We start from the raw sequence: 15,352 nt of genomic DNA, 5'->3' as shown, positions 1-15,352 counted from the left end.
CCTGTTTTGACCAATTCTGAGCAGTTTCTCATGGAGAACTTCTGGGAGAAGCTGTAATCTGTTGACCTTGTTCCTTTAGGGGCTAGAACAACACTTTTAGGGACTTAGGAGCCTTTGGTTTATGGACATTTCATGCTTGGGGTTGTAGGGCTTAAAAATGTCTATAACAGTTGCCCCCTAAAGTATGAGGCCGTTAACCTTTTGGTGTCGGGTGAAATGCTTTATTATGAGGATCCGAAGTTCTTTCAATGCTGGGAGGAGACCTGTAATAAGATACAATACAATACATTATCTTCATAATATTTTCATGATCTAGCTGAGGCGGGCATTCCCATGCTCAGCTTTATAAATTCATTTTCATGTACATAGGACAGATAATCGTCTGAGTGTAGACTGATGATTCTGGTAGAGCCATCATCCTTTTGAGTGGATGATTATCTGTGCAGCAATGATGTACAATTAATGTCTTTATTTCCCTGAATATATATCGCAACCTAGATGGATGAAACTAGATCCAGGGTCTTCAATCTTGTCCGATCTTTACTCGAAGTACAAGTCAATCCATGTGAGAAATGTTCTGAAGTCGAACATGGAAAGACATCGCTTGATTACCAGTCAATGATGTAAACTGTTAACAAGCGCGAGAGGAGTCACCGATAATGATAATGACTCTCAAGGTACTGCAGTACAATTCACGTGGTGTGAATAAAGGACTTGGCGTCGAACACCACGCAAAATCTTTCGGTCGAAGGCCATTGATGTAAACCTGTCGCCGGAAGTGAGAAACTTGCCATTGAGGCATGCAAGCTTCAAAGTACTGAATGGGGTGTTCCTAGATCGACTTCTTGGATAATGAGCTGATGTCGACAAGAAGTGATCTGTCACAGGAGGGCCTTAATGAATCCCACATCAATGACACGGAACGGAGCAAATGATTTTAATGGAGGTGAAAACGATCTGGTGATATAAGGTTCAGGGTGGCAGTCATGAATGAATGGAGTATAATGTATGGTAGTGGGTGAGACACAGGTGAACTCACTGAATGACTTCTCTTGAACATATCGGCGACACTGATGTGATGGATTGGTAGCATTAACCCCAAATGTGGATGGTATGGCGTGACCATGGTGATGTGACCGGTGAATGAAACAACCCAACCCGACTCAGACACGGAGTGGAAGTGTCATGTTCAAGAGCGACTTGCTACCAACAAAGTTTCTTCAAGTTTTCTTCCCAATTTTCCCCAGTCATTGCTGACCAGTACCTCTTTATTTTTGTCAAGCTTGAGGAGGATAACATATGCTTGTTCTATAATTATGTTTTAACGAGCCTAGCGATAGTGAAACTCATTCTTGTCTATAGACAAGTTTGTCGCTATTAATCTTTTTAACGAGTTTAATGACAAAGATAACTCGGTCCTTTTCAATTTTAGAGAGTCTGAAAAGGAACGTAAAGGTAACTCCAAAATTCCTTTTTCATCATCTAATCCCTTAAATCCGAAAAAGTATAAAACGATACAGAAGGGATGAATTTTCGATACTTTTAACGAGCCGAACAAAACAAGCGCTCGATCTTTTTGTGTAATAATCCCTCAGGTCCAAAAAGATTAAAATCTAGAGGAGGGATAGCACTTCCTGTCCCTTTAACAAGCTAGAGAGGCCAATGGCTCGGCAATCTTTTCATATTTTACGAGTCAGCTGAAAAGAGCTTAAAGGAGACTCGTCTTTTGAGGAACGAGTGATAAAACGGGTAGCAGCTGATTCCAGGTAAGGTTTGGAATTTTCCAATCACGGCAGTGTCACAAGGATGGCTAGTGAAATCACTCTTCGCAGTTTTTCCTCAAAATGGGTAAACAATCAAATGGAGGTGAATGATCGGCCAATGAAAAAGTGGAGGTGATGGTGCAAACACAACCAAGGCTTTAATGGCTGAAGTACTACATTCACGATGGTTATTTACCGGGGAATAGTTCATTTTTATACGAGCTTAAATGCGGGTGGAAACATTTGCTCATGGCTTATGTTTATTTTTTAACGAGCTTCAACTATGTGCTAAAACTGCTCGATTAATCCAGTCATGTGATAAGAATGTCTCATATAAAAATGGCAACTTTTAGAGTTTTGCCCCACATCCTTTCTTTATGCAAGTTAGGAAACGACCAATCCTACGAGTTTAAAGTGTTAGAGGACCTAAAAATTTAAAAAAATAAATAGTCGCTCTTCGCTTGCACTCCAAAAGGTTTGCATGCCCCCAGGTATAAAACAGAGTTTCAAGGTCACCTTCTATTCGAGCTGACAAAACATTTGTTTTATCACGAAAGGTATACCTCTTTCAGGCTACCCAAAGATTGCTCTATTCACAGCGCAAACAAAACACTTCTTCGGCGATGTCTATCGAAATAGCCAAAGGTGAGTGGAGGAAGTTACTCTACTCACGTAACTTTGACAAGAGAATCTTGTTCTAGAATAACCCCCTCTTCCAATCACAGACGGGAGTACAGACTAGTCATATTTTCTCGAGGAAACCTACCCTATACCCGAAGTTTTCCTGCTGAAGCAGACCAGGGTGCATGCCCCCTGGGATTCAGCCATGTCCCCCCGAATCACTCGTGCTCATAGGGTGGACGGACTAGAGATTGAGACATTTCTTGTGTGAGAAGACCATTTAGGGATGGTATATGACTATTTGCTATGCGTGATCTGGGAAATAAAAGCTGGTCTACAAGCTTGACCACTCTTCCTTCGTGCGGAAAACACATCACTCTAAAGAGTGATGAGACAATGGCTCTCATGCAATAAATATAGTCTCGTCCAAGGAGTAGGTTGTAATCCAGGGGTCCTTGAACTACCATCACGTTCATGTGAACGGTTTTCCCTCTCAATGTTATGGGCACATTGGGAAGGATCCCTAACGGTCGACTTGTTCCTTTATCAAAGCCTGTCAGATTTCTCATCTCAGGCAAAAGCGATGGCGAACCCAGCGCTTTCCAAGCAGTTGAGGAAAGGATACTCACAGAAGCCCCCTCATCTATGATGGTACCAGCCATAACCATTCTATATATTTGAACAATAATTCGGAATGGTACACTAGCTGGTAAACGGGGTCTGCCTAGTTGGTTCTAGTCGAAGGAGACAACTAGGTTGCTTCGAGGTGGGACCGAATAGACGACTGGGTACGACTCTGATGAACTTCCTTCCTGCGGTAAAGGAACGGGTAAATTGCCCCCATGTTCGTTGGAGTCTGTGCTTATGAAAAGAATTTGGATGGTGTCATCCTTGTTCTCTTCAGTAACTGTATCATCTGAAGACAGAACCTCTGAAGGCAAGACCGGGTCAACTGCCACCTCGACCTTTTGACTTTCGTCTGGTATGGGTTCAGATGGTTTGTCTTCAATGATAGATGCTTCGGCTGACCACCTGAGCGGGCCAGCTAGATTTTCAACTGGTGACGGACTCGGCAGGAGTTTTTTATATCCAGGAGGAAGTCGTGACGGTGAAACCAGACGATCGTCCAAAACTCTTTTAGCCTCGTCTAAGAAGGGACAACGGTGGACGACATGATCGCCTTCGCACAGTTTACAAGGAAATCTATACTTTCATTTTTGTCTTGGGGCTTCTCTTTCACTAGTTGATGGTGTGTTTTCAACATGATCATCAGAGGTTGACGACACCAGGTTGTGCAAATGAGGAGACCAGTCCCTTAAGATCCGAGGGATGCAAGGACAATCTCTGTGATAGTGGTCTCCTTTGCAAATGACACATGGCGATTTAGGCCTGGTCGGTGCAGTGTGTGGATTTTTGTTAGATGACACTCGTTTGCCCCCATTCGCTTTTGGCTCCTTCTTCTTCTTTTCCTTCTTCTCCTTGGGTACTTGAATTTTGGCTTTACCAGCCCCATCAAGCGAAGAGGAAGGGGGAGAGGAAGAAATAGAGGAAGTAGAAGGTTTGTGGGTAACTCTGGACTCGTCTAGCTGCTGATTCGATTGTTCAGGAATAGTGGTGTTCTGAACGACAGAGGTTGAGAAGAGCCATACAGGCAAACCAATTGTCAGTCCTAGAAGCGACAATGTGGCCATATGGGGTGCAACAACATCTCCCCAAGAGGAGAAGGGACTAGGATTTCCTCCAAGGGGAATTCCTTGGTTGGTGGATTCCATTTTCTCAACCCAAGATCAACGTAGGAAAGGGTAATGAATATTCCGTTTAAAATAAATTTTAGACGCTTTGACACAACTTGTTTTTTCAATTTTTAAGAGTCGAGAAAAAACAAAAGATGACTCTAGTCTCCTTCGATTTTTAATGAGCCTAAAGTGGCAAGTGCTCAAATGGACCTTTTCCATTAAGGAGTCTAAAAAGGAACGAAAGGGACTGCTCTGGAAATCTAGGTAGAGGGATTACCAAACCAATCGCAAAACTGCAGAATACTTTTTATGGTACGGCAGTCAATCTTCCCGAATGCTGTGTTCAGTGCATTGCGATCGATAGGGCGGCAGACACGGCTTCCTATGGATAAAGGATTAAGCCTATTAGGGTCTCCCAAAATATACTCGACGGTACGTGGGAGCACAAGTCCGTACTGGCACTTATCGTCTCAAAGTGGAGGAATCACCCAACCATCAGTGAGAACAACAGTTACCAGGCTTTACGACGCCGAAATACGTCTCTAGCCTAGACTTCTAAATGTTGTGCGTTAAGTTCCAAAGCGTTGTTAGATTCATTGAATTTATTTTAAGTTGATCTTGTTTATGAAGTTTTCCTTTCGGGTTCACCACGAGATGTAGATGTAATTCCTAAAATGCAATCTAAGATGATAAAAAAACTTTTTATCTCCTTTATGCAATGAAAATCCTAGCTACTAGGGAAAAGAAAGACAGAATCTTTTCACAAAGAGCAAAGAGCACACTCTAAATGCACTTTCCTAAATCAAGCCAATCAAACTGTCTATATGCAAATGCACATGCATGTATTTGTTTTCGACTTTCTTAGTATATGAATGCTAAAAAGAAAGTTGATGCACAAATCTGAATTTCTTTTCAAGCGAAAAATATCAACAAGTTTCTTTTCGAAATCAAAAAATGGAAATGATCACAACACTTTACGATTTTGAAATGAATACTCGTTTTTGACACTAGAAAATTACAAATTCAGACCAAAAGCAATAGTAATAGGATAATCAACCATCAACAGCAATCAAACTCTTTCCTACGACTGAAATCGACACTTGCGACAGTTTCAAATCAAAGGACAATAGTATGATTACGCTACTTTTGCAAAGGAGAACTGTAAATGACTCAACAAACACACAAAAACATATACAGTTCTTTTGTACAAAGGAGGCAGAATAACAGCAAGGAAAAGGGGTTTCAAACAGACATATACTGATCACAGGCAGCAAAATTCAGGAATAGAACTGGAAAGAATGAACCACAGAAACCACAACTGCACAGAGCTAGTCTAATCAGAGCACCTGTAACACAGAGAATCTGAAATGCAGCGCAGGTTGTCCACTCGGGAAGTGTGCTGAAATTCAGAATCTCTGAACAGTACCTGTGCTGGGCTAGAAATGAGACTTTGTTCGGGTTCCGGGTCACAGTTTGCAGTTCATTTCTTGGGTTTTGGCCGAGCAAAAAGCAATCAGTAATGCAACAATCAGGGGTAGATCTAAGGAGGATCTAAGAGCTATCACAAGGGCAATCAGATATTTTGTGAATCAGTTGTTTAAATCATAAACAGATCCCGGAGATGGACTGAAGCGGAATTTATCTACTTTGCATTTGCATAGCAAATGCAGTTCGAATGCTACCTGGCACAACTTCAGACTCCGTCTGTAAGTTTATGAAAAAGACAACAAAGAGGATAAACAAACAAACTAATTATGTCCCCAGCGGAGTCGCCATTTTGTTACAGGGAAAAGTGTCTATATAGAACTGCTCTATCCCACTAAGGTGTGACAACTGCCTTAGAAACAAACAGAGAAAAGCTACTTTCGTTTTTCCTTTATGAATTATAGATAGAGAGGAATAGAAAGACTAACCTCTGTCTTGCGCTAATCTCCCGATTTGATCCCTCTCTTCTTTGATAGTCCTCAGCTACCTGCTCCCTTGCACGCCCAGCTTCACCAAGTACCTGTAAGATCACAGAAGCATAGCACTATACAAAGACATGGATCTATAATCATAAACAATCTAGGATCGGATGTAAATTGACCATACAAATGTAGCAAGCATCAAGGACACAAAAGCATGGAGGAAAACTAAAATAGCTTTTATTGATAAACAAGAAAAGAGCCAAGAGGAGTTACAACTAGTTGTTCTGACCCAGCATCAACCTCCCATCAAAGAAGCCCCTCTTCACCTCAAACAAAGCATATATCACCCAACAATCTGATGTTTGTCTCAAAAAACCAACAACAATTCCTTACAATATGCAAAATTCCAGCGTCTGGATCTCTGGGATGAGGGATCCATATATAGATATCTGTAAGGAGGATGAGTCAGCTTGTGATTTGATTAGTGTCTTCTCTCTGATAGTTGTTGCTTCCACTTGGAAACTAATGGCCTCTTACTCATCCTTGGTCGAATTCAATGAGGCAAGTGTCACAGGAGAAGACTCTGGAAGCTTCCATTGCCTCTCCACCTCCCGGAATGACACTGCCATTTGTCATTTCTTGCCCATCGCACCCCACAGAAGGGACTTTTAAAATGCAACGCACCCTCACAGTGTATTTGGGTGAGATGCAACGCACTTAGCCAGTGGAGCAGCTGCAATGATCCTATTTTGACCAATTCTGAGCAGTTTCTCATGGAGAACTTCTGGGAGAAGCTGTAATCTGTTGACCTTGTTCCTTTAGGGGCTAGAACAACACTTTTAGGGACTTAGGAGCATTTGGTTTATGGAAATTTCATGCTTGGGGTTGTAGGGCCCAAAAATGTCTATAACAGTTAGACACCTCCTCGACAACGACGCCAGAAATTGGCAAGCCCTGGTATGGCACCAAGAATGTTGCAACTCCCAAGGGCTCCTCATCTCAAGTTATAAACATGGGGTTCATACAAACTTTGAGGTGATGAAAGCTCTCTCTCCTGTGCCTATGACGCTGAGGTTGCCTAGGCTGAAGCCTACCCCTATTTGAGAAAACCAGAAGCTGAAGAAGGATAATCAGAAGAATCTAGTGCCAGTCTGCGAATCACCTAGGAAACATTCTGCAATTCAAAAGCACAAGAAATACAAGCAGCCTGAGAAGTTAGTTTATTTGGAAGTCAAGGAAGGATAGGGCACCGAGGATATAGACACTGATAGGGTAGAGCCCCTTACCAAGTTGCCTGACTATATCCCTTCGCACAAGGGGAAGGCAAAGGTCACCAAGGACCTGAACTCAGACAAGTTTGTTATTTCTATGCCTTGCTACCGGAGCAGGTTCCCTTCGAAGATCCACGCCATGCACGGATCCCCCTATTGAAGATGGAAGATTCAGACCTGGTAGACCATGAGTAGTTTCCTCACCTCACGACAACAAATTATATGAAGTGTGTCTATTACCCGGACTCATTTATCACTGAGTTAGAGATGGTGGAATGGATCTGCGGAGTGGAGAATTTTGGGTTGTTGAACCTGCTATGGGTGCCCCATTTTCATGGCACCACTATCAAAAAAACCTACATGTGTCAATTTCTTATGGTGGTGCACGATGGGTGCTTATGGCTCGGAGGGCCTATACCCATCACTGACATAATTATCTATAGAATCATGCACCTGCCACATGAGGGTTTAAATCCGTCCAAGGAGTTTAGTGGAAAGGAAAGTGAAAAGGATTTGGTCAAGAAGATGAAGAAAGAATTTTCTCTTGTCAAAAATCGATTTGGATACTCCATCACTTCCATAAATGACCCCATGGTGCAGATTGCCACACAAATCCTGGAAGGAAAGGTCATGAGGAAGTGCCATGCGGACGAAGTTCTGGCACTCATGGTTTTTCTAGCTACACAATTCGCGAAGGGTGTGCAGTTCAACTGGTCACGGTACCTGTGCAGTGAATTCCTCATGAATTTCTACAAGGTCCAGGATGAAACCAAGCCATTCCACTATGATTGGATGCTTCTCTCCATTGTGTTGGTCGCATGAGAGCTACCGAAGGAAAAAAAGTTTCCTCCGTTGAAAGAAGGATGGCTAGAGGCCACATAGTTTTCCTCTCTCTAGGCCACAAAGGACCCCACATGGGTCAAAGAAATAAAGATATTCTAGGTTTTGATGGAAGTAAGCATCTGCATGGCCATCAACCAGTGCCCACAGTTGTCTCCGACTTTGTCTGAGTAGTTGTCAGCTTATGTCGCGTTCAAGGCTGACTTCCACCATATTTACATTCAGGCACGAAAGGACCCGCAATAGAAATGATATGATTTACCATACTTGGTCGCAGATACAGACATCCAGGAGGTGATCAAGTGATGGCTAGTAAAGTGGCGCACCCCATTAAACTTGGATGCTAGAACCAGTAAGGGCACGGGAAGCTCAACAGAAAAGAAAAGGAAGGACGCCACCAAGTAGGTTGTGCAAAATTTAGCTGCACAATGGAAGAAGGAAGCCACAGAAAAGGCTAGAATGGAAAAGGAGCTTGCTATTAAGGAGCAGGCGAGCAAGAGAAGCACAAATCGAAGAGAAGCAGCAAGTCCCCTTCACCCGTGACTGAGGAGGAAGAACAATATGAACAAGGACAACAATGGAGATGAGGGGTAGAGCACCTTGTTTCGACTAAGGAAGCATAGACCGGAGCAATGGGAAGGTCCCCGAAAAAGCAGAAATCGTACAAGTCACAGGTTGACCCCATGGTGTTGATAGAGGGCGATCTCAATGAGATCGACAACAAATTCCGGGATACTACAACTCAACTGCTACAACAGTTTGAGCAGTAGTACATGCAGACATTGGGGAGTGTCCATAAGGATCTGCATGAGTTTTAGATCCAAAATAGCAGGATACAGGTGGGCGCAGGTCAAGCGACGCAGCACAAGTGAGCTTGGCACCGGGGATGAGTCAGGTTGCGTAATTGGTAAGGACCCTAGACCTTCGCACAATTTCTTTACTAGAAGGGTCCCTACACGCAGATTCGGCTGATGACTGCATAATCTTAACTACCCTTAAGAACATCGGGCTGAACATTGAAATGCTCCCCAATGAGCTTCTTCATGCATTGCAAGCAGGGGTGATAGAGGAATTGAGAGCGCGGGAGAAGTGTGCTCTCAATTTGATAAGAGAAAATAGGGTGAACAATGAATAGATGTTCGGCAAGAAAATGTAGGCCTTGAAGGAAAAAGATACAATGCAGGCACAGAGTTCCAGGCTAAAGGCCATGGTAGAAGAGGCGTGCAGAACAGTGCCAGAGTTTCACATCCCATAGGACACACGGCTAGAAGCCAAGATCCGGAAATTAGCTGTAGGAGTGCGTGAGGTGAAGGCAGTAGTTGGGCGAGTTCAAATCAAACTCAATATGAAGATCATGGAGCTAGAGCTCAAATTACATCCTACGACTCCGCCAAGGTCAGGGAGCAGCTACCATCAAGGAAGGGGTGGCCACTTTGGATGCCACAGTCGCTAACTACAATACCTTGTTTGAACAGGTGATGGAGTTGGTAACGACCCTGCAGGAAGACCTAAACCTGCAGATATTGAATACAGAAATTTGCGAGCTCCAAAAGCAGTATGACGAGGTCAGGGCAACAACACGCTCAATTGCTACAACACAGTGCCTCGCCAAGTTGTAGGAGGGAAAGAAACTCCTCGCGCAGGTAGAAGCAGCTGAAAATAAGGAGGTCATGCTCAAGGCTAGGTTGGGACCTTGTTTAGAAGAATCTCACCAAGTATCAACCAACATTCAAGAGAAGTTGGCGGGCTTACAGAAAACACAACAAACGATGAAGCTGGACGCGGAAGGACCAGCTACAAAGTAACTCATAGAAGAGGTCAAGCAGGCCGCTACGCAGATAATTGCTTGAGGTTGCAGTTGTGGGATCTTCATAGCAAGATCACCACACCAGCCGAGTGATGCGAGGGTGAGTCATGACATTTGTGTTGGGGGTTTGTTGGGATGGGGTCCCTTGGGTCAGTTTTGGGGTTCACCTTATCCTAGACAAATAAGGCATCTCACCCAAGGCATGATGTGAACTTAGTTCTTTGAGGGACTAGAATCATGTGTTAGGATAAATCTAAAGGAAATAAAAATGGTAATAACTAAAAAATATAACAGTTTGGATCCAGTCAGACAGATGCAAGCATATTAAAAATTTTAGAAAACCATTGAGAATCACACACATATTACTCAAATGTCCCTATAACCATGTCTTCCATTAACACCACAACAATATAACATTACACCAGGCTCAATGCCTGTTGGGATGGGGTCCCCTGGGTCATTTTTGGGTTAAAAACCTAAGTATTGATGTAGATTTTGGTAAAAGATGTAAAGTCTATGCAATTTGTTGATGCGGAGCACCTAGATAGTTAGGAGTTAAAAGGGGTTTTAGCCCCTTTTCTATGTAAAGTCAAGTCAGTTTTGAGATCCACCCATAGTCCGCGGACCATGGGATTGTATGTAAAAGGCTATAAATAGGTGTGTCTTAGAGAGTCTAAGGCATGTCTATGTTTGAGATAGGAAGAAAGGGCAAGTAAGCAGCAAGTAGATAGAAGGGAAAAGGCTCTACAGTTGAGCGCGCGAAGTCCTATAGTAGTGTCTACAGCTAAGTGCGCGGACCCCTGTAGTTGAGTGCATAGGGCAGTTTTGAATTTGTAATACCATATTGAAGATCAATAAAGAAGACTGTTGAAGAATCTTTGTGTTTATCTATTACTTCTGTTATTTATGTCTATGATATATGCTGAGATGGAATAATCTCTTTATAAAATATTGATCTATTGGCGCACAAGTAAATGGGGTAAGTCTTATTAACTGTACACAATGGATGTTAAGTACTTTCATGAATATTATAATACATTATGTTATTTTTATTAAATACTTAAGTAGATCCGTGCAAGCTCAGATCTAGGGGTATTTTCTGATGGGCGTAAGTGGATGATTCATCTGTTAAGGGTCTGTAAAGACCTATCGTAGACCTTCGCGAAGGTCTAGAGGGTATTAAAGGGAGTTACAGAGTTGGGCCCTAGGGGCGTATAGATTTGCGTGAAGGTAGAGCTAGGACCATAAAAGACATCACATTAATCTCTTAATGCAGAAACTTGGTTCCAACATCCCCCCATACTGCTTCAGGTGAGACTTCAGCCTATGCTACGTGGGTTGATGCCAAAATGGACAGTAGTGTAGGGTTTTATTTGGCACAATTCACTCTGAACCTAGGTTAGGACCCACTAAGCCAACAATTCCCCATATAGAAAATCCATCAACATAAGCTAACAATATATAATCAAGGAAACCAGATATAGAGCGAGCTCAAATGGATCTGCAACGACATTCCTATATCACACCATATAACCTCCTCCTCAACTTTCTCCTAGCCTTTCTTAAGTCTCTCTCTCGCTTGAAATGCCACTTCTCTTTTGCATGCTCTGCGTCTTTCCCTTTTGGTCGCCTCTGTTTCTCGGCTATTTACTACTTCCTGCACTGTCGGCTCTTTTTTCTCTCGGTTGTCTCCATTGCTCGACTCTTTCTTGCTTTATTCTAGATTCCTTTCATCATCCTTTCACAACTTCCAGTCTTTGTCGGTTTCTTTCCTCTACTCCAGTTGTATCCTCCACAAAATCCCAACAGTCATTTCTAGGAAAAATGAGGTTAACTAGGAAAATCTTGATTTTAAAACGAAGGACCCAACAAAAAGTCACATTATACTAAAAAAAAGAGAATTTCTAATAGATGCTAAAGAAATTGTTGAAGAAGAGAGTGTGGGCAATAGAGGAAGATATAAACAAAGGCGCATAAATCCTATGAGGAAATATCAATCTTGAACACACAGTACTAGTCTAAGTTCATCTACCACTCAAAATAGGAGAAAAACTACTGCAAATGAAAGACTGGTCCAGGGTGGGCTATCATATGGTGAGGATGATGAATATCCTCCTCATAGAGCCACTCTAGAAAGAGTGCACATGATTGAGTCGGTCATACCTAAGAATCCGTGCAAAATAGGAAACATTGAAGAGGTTTTGGGCATGGAAGTTGATATCTCTATACTACCTGATTAGGCTAGTACTTGTTTGCAAGAAAATTAGAAAATGATAGAGAAAATTGTTGAATAGGTCACTACTTTTGGTGACCTCCCTATCAAGTCACAAAATGTAAATTATAACAAGGGCAGTAAAATATTGAGGATTGAAAGAGTATCGGTTCACAACAAAAATGTGTTGAAATTTGGGGCAGTTATGGGATGAATTTACCAAAGAGAAACCATCTTGCCCCAAAGAGAATTCAATTTGGGTTAACAAATTATTGTTTTCCTCTCCCCGTATTCTTATTTAATGTTACAAATTTACTTGGGCAAGTAATCACTAAGGAATTTGTTAAATATATTTAATATTATTTGAATTTGAGTTTTCCGTCAAAAGTTTTTAGCAGCCTCATAAAATTTTCAAGTTAGCCTACCACAATGGATGTGTCCCTTCCTATGAATGATTAATTACAAATGGGTGTCTATCCTCCTCCATTTGGCACATGTAACTCACTCATCTAAGGACTATGCTCTAAGGAATCATAGGACTAAATGAGTCGAGCTAAAGAAGACAAAAGGATGAGTTTGTTTGTATTATTTATTGAACTAGATCAAGTCAAAGATTAGGAGTTTCTTTGGACAAGGCTCTTGTCAAGTAAATGATGTTATATCTCTATGATAGATTGTAGTATAATTCTCGGCATAAAGGAAGGATGAAACCCTTTTTTCTTTTCACAAGATTAGACCATAAGGTAGGCATAAGGTACTCGAATGAGGGTCGAGTTCCTCTAGTGTATGTGCAGGAGGTTTGAGAGCCTAAAGGAGTGAAAATCACAGGATTCTTGGTGGTATGACATGACCAAGTTAGGGAATATTTGAAGTACTCGCAGAATCCCTAAAAGAGGGATGAACATTTTAGTGGGTTAAGTGCACAAGGCCGATATTTCCATGAATGTATGGAGAGTCTTGTTTGGGTTGTGATTGGGTACGATTGAAAATACGGTTTCCTATAGATGACTTTCCCACATGGAGATTTGTACATCAAGTATACAATACCTAAGGTCAGTGAATAAATAACATACTTGTCACTCAAGTTATGTTGTTTAATTTCTTTATTTTATGTTTTGTAAGGTGGAATCATAGCCTAGTTGGTCATATTGTATGGAAAATTGTATTCAATGGTGATTGGGATATTAGATAAAGATCTAATTCCATGGACATATAATAAAAGTTGGAACTGTGTGTGGGTAGTCTTTGATGGGGTCAATAGGAAGATATATTTAATGGAATTTGTGCATATGATGGCAGTAACAATTGTATTTATGAAAATGTATTATAACAATAATTATAGTTCTCATGAGAATAATGTGACAATGACGTAATTGCAATTATATGAAAATGACCTATATGATAGCGATGTATGGCATATCCTTGTGACAAATATGTGTGATTGTATGACAATGATGTATGTCACATGTGACTATGATATATGGTAGATATTATTGTCCCTACATGGCATGAAACTTGTTCCTAATGAAAATATTGTTTGGGAAAATCTTCAATGCTACTGATAGTGATGTTTAGACCAATATATGTTAAAATCAATAACTAGAGAGTCTGCATGCAAATGAATGTGAGCCAAGCCATGTCCCCTGTTACACAGTATTTTGTCACACTTCTTGTCCCATATCCTAAGGCATCAAAATGATGAAATTTATCAGTGTATTCACCATGAAACACATACAGAAGCATCCCTGAAGAGGAGAAGAAACATTTCCCCAAGAGAATTCTGAAGAAGCTTGCCTAAAAACCTAGTTTTTAGGATCCGCATATAAATTCATCTTTATGAATGTTTGGGGGGAAATATCCTCCACCCTACATGCCTCTTGCTTCTAGTGGAAGCTATATACCCCCTCTGGGGGCAAGTCAACCCGTTGGCATTGTTTCTAACACAGGTGAAACATCAATTCCATCTGTATCAGGAAATGTTATAGGGACCCCTTTACAATGTCATCAAGTCCCTTTGACTCAACCTTCCTATTAGAAACCTTATACTCCTATAGGCTCTCAACAGCTCCAAACTTCGTATCAGCAGGCAGGTCCTCAAATGCAGTATGGTCCTCAAATGAAATATACTTATGGGACTGGTAATCCTCCTCTGCAGCCACAAATTCCTATTCAACTACAATAGGGGCCCTACCCACAACCACAACTGTAGGTGTCCTACCTGCAGCCATAACCCTAGGTTTCCTACCCACAACCACAACTGTAGGTGTCTTACCCATAGCTGCAGCCACAGGTATCTTACCAATCCCAACAGGGACCTTATCAGCAACCACGACAACAAATTCCTATTCAACCCCAAAAAGGACCTTACTCACAGGCACAATAATAGGTTCCTTACCAATCCCAATAGGGATCCTACCAACAACCATTTCCACAGTCACAGTAGATGAAACAAAGACCTTATCAATAGTAGTATGGTCAACCTCTTTATGGTCAGCTTCCTTATGTTCAACCTCCTTATAGCCAATCTCCATATGGTCAACCTCCATATGGTCAACCGCCTTATGGACAAAATCCACCACAATGGGGGTAGGCCCAAACTTAGCAAGGTTGGAATGCTTATTTTGGCACATACCAGAGACCATACAACCCACAACGGTCATTTTTGGCAACACTGGAATTACCAGATGTGTCAAGGCTTACAAATGACCCAATACTTAACTCACCGTATTAGCCTCTGGTACCAACCAAAATTCCTAGTCATTGCCCCAAATTCGAAGCTCAATCTGGAGAAGACCCCCAGGCACACATTATGACTTACCACTTATGGTGCTCTTATAACTCTTTGGTCAATGATTCTATCTGATTATGTCTTTTCCAATGTACTTTAAAGGGCACCACTACCAAATGGTACATTGAACTCCCTCATGGTCTCTTTTCAAGACTTCAATACTTTAACCATGGGTTTCTTCACCCACTTTCAGTTGCCTGTCTGGTATGAGACTGGAACCCACCTCCTAAGATATTTGCAATAGAAGACTTCTACTCACATCTCTGATCATATCCATGAATGGAGGCTTATGCATCATCTCATCAAATTCAATATCCCAGATCAGCTTTTGACTGAATGGTTCACTAAATCATTCATCCCTCCTATTGCTAAAGACATAGCCCTGGGTGGCTGAGTGACTGAGGAAC

This window comes from Pinus tabuliformis, chromosome 3_2 (genome assembly GCF_031772625.1).
Source record: "Pinus tabuliformis cultivar Carrire ecotype Pingquan chromosome 3_2, CPIR1, whole genome shotgun sequence".
Lineage (NCBI taxonomy): Eukaryota > Viridiplantae > Streptophyta > Pinopsida > Pinales > Pinaceae > Pinus > Pinus tabuliformis.
Note: the sequence above shows the minus strand (reverse complement) of the source record.